Here is a 2,453-nt window from a genome sequence, read left to right on the forward strand (position 1 = left end):
TTTTTAATCTTACCCATTGATTATTATAATATGTGGTTGAGATTGGTTCTCACAGTTACCACAAACAATTCAGTTCTTATTTGATTAAGTCCCTATATATATATCCCCTATATATATATATATATGTATATATATGTATGTATATATATGTATGTATAAATATATATATATATATAGGGAAAGGTTCAAACGAGAACATTTTCATTTTACGAGAACATTTTTTTACTATAGACGATCACATGTGATACTATTATTCCATCACATATGATACACATGTGAACTAAATCAGAGACGCGGACGATTTTCTATGCAATCTTGGTTGCGGGCCAAATCGCCCTTACACCACTAAGCCCCTTCACAAGTATTATCACATGTAATAAGGTTGTTGTTGATATGATATTATAATCCATCAAGACCATCACATGTGATGCTAAATTATAGACGCAGACAACCTTTGACATGGCCTAAGTCGTAGAACACGTCGTCCGCACATTACAGGGTCCCCTCACGCGTATAATTACATGTGATAAGGGTGTTCTCGCGTTCTCGTAAAAAGAAGGTGTCCTCGTTTGAACCTCCACCTACATATGTATATGTGTGTGTATATATATAGGGGTGAGTTTATTTGTATATCCAATATATGATGTTAACTTTGTGAACCCATCTCATCCATTGATCTTTGAAATTTATGGTTGAGATCATTTATGACATGAAATTTAATTAATTCACAAAGAGGCAAGGTAACATAAGTGAACAATGTTTACAAGGGGAATTTTAGAAAGAATAATTTAGTGATATGAGATTTAACTTGTTCACTCATTAAAACATGCTTAAATTTATATAAGTGTTATATCAATAAGCTTTTATAAACATCCTTATGTCAACTCATGTTTGAAAGACCGTTCAAGAGTGAACAAATATTCATGATTCATATGTACTCATTTTTTTTTATGGTTTTTGATAAATGTATACATGGTCTACCAATAAATACATTACTTTTAGTAGAGATAGTGAGCTATCGTTCATTGGTGAACACCTCAATGAACACTATTGTGGTTAAAGTCCATGCTAAACATTAATCATTGTGTCAACAGTCAACAAATGATTTCTTTATGCAAGTTTAGTTATGCACATTTTATAATTGTGAACATATTATGGTTCATTCATGAACACATGTATTATTTCATTATATTGTTATGAAAATATGTTTAGTTGTAAGGTCAATTAAATATGTTTCAATCAAGACCAAAAAGAAAAATGGCTAACATCATGGAACATGAACTTTTTTGTAACCGTCAATTAAATATGTTTCAATCAAGACAAAAAATGAAGATTACTAACATACCCTCAACATTAACCGCATAGAGAATTATGAACATTGAGTATAAAGGCCTTTTGATTGGTTTATAAACACCATATGATTATGAATACCATATGGTTAACAAAAGATTTTGAACACCATATGGTTATGAACATATTTTTATGAGCACAATCTTATGATATGAACACATTCTTGTAAACACCTATGAATATCATTAAATACCATAAAAGTAACTTACACATAAAAAATTACCCATTTGCCCTTCATCATTAAATCAAAAATTTGAAATAACATCTACTAAAAAATAAATCTTATTAATCCAATAAGTTCACAAAGTTAACAAAAGATTATTGGTTAACAAAAGATTTTACCTATATATATATATATATATATATATATATCTATATATATATATATATAGGTGGAGGTTCAAACGAGAACCCCTGTGATTTACGAGAATGCGAGAACAATCCAATAACCTTAAATTTTTTTAATTAATAAATTAACTTATATTATATATAAATAATTTAATAAGGGCAGTAATGTAATTAAGTAATTTTTATAATTTTTATTTTATTTCAATTTCATAATTATCCCTTTTTGTTGACCACGTCTCCACGTTTTTCTCTGGTTAGTTTTCTTATCTAACCTTCTTCTCCAGATCGTTCATCCTTCTTCTCCTGATCGTTCATGATAGTCGACTTTCTTAATACCTTTTTCTTCGTATCGTTGGTATCCATATTTTTGTCGATCTAGAATGGACGACTTGAAACCCATATCACATGATTATCACATCATATCACACAAAATCGTTTTCGTTGTGATAAATGTGTGATTGTCTAATCCTAACCTATCGAAACCATCTGAAATCGTTGTGATAATGTCTAACATAACCCATTGAAACCATGATCAAGTCGAGTGATATTGATATCACATGATTATCACACCCATATCACATGATTATCACACTTATATCACACAAAATCGTTTTCGTTGTGATAAATGTGTGATTATCTAATCCTAACCTATCGAAACCATCCGAAATCGTTGTGATAATGTCTAACCTAACTCATTGAAACCATAATCAAGTCGAGTGATATTGATATCACATGATTATCACACTCATATCACA

Source organism: Cynara cardunculus, unplaced genomic scaffold (genome assembly GCF_001531365.2).
Source record: "Cynara cardunculus var. scolymus isolate 2C unplaced genomic scaffold, CcrdV1 Un_Scaffold_1543, whole genome shotgun sequence".
NCBI classification, from domain to species: domain Eukaryota; kingdom Viridiplantae; phylum Streptophyta; class Magnoliopsida; order Asterales; family Asteraceae; genus Cynara; species Cynara cardunculus.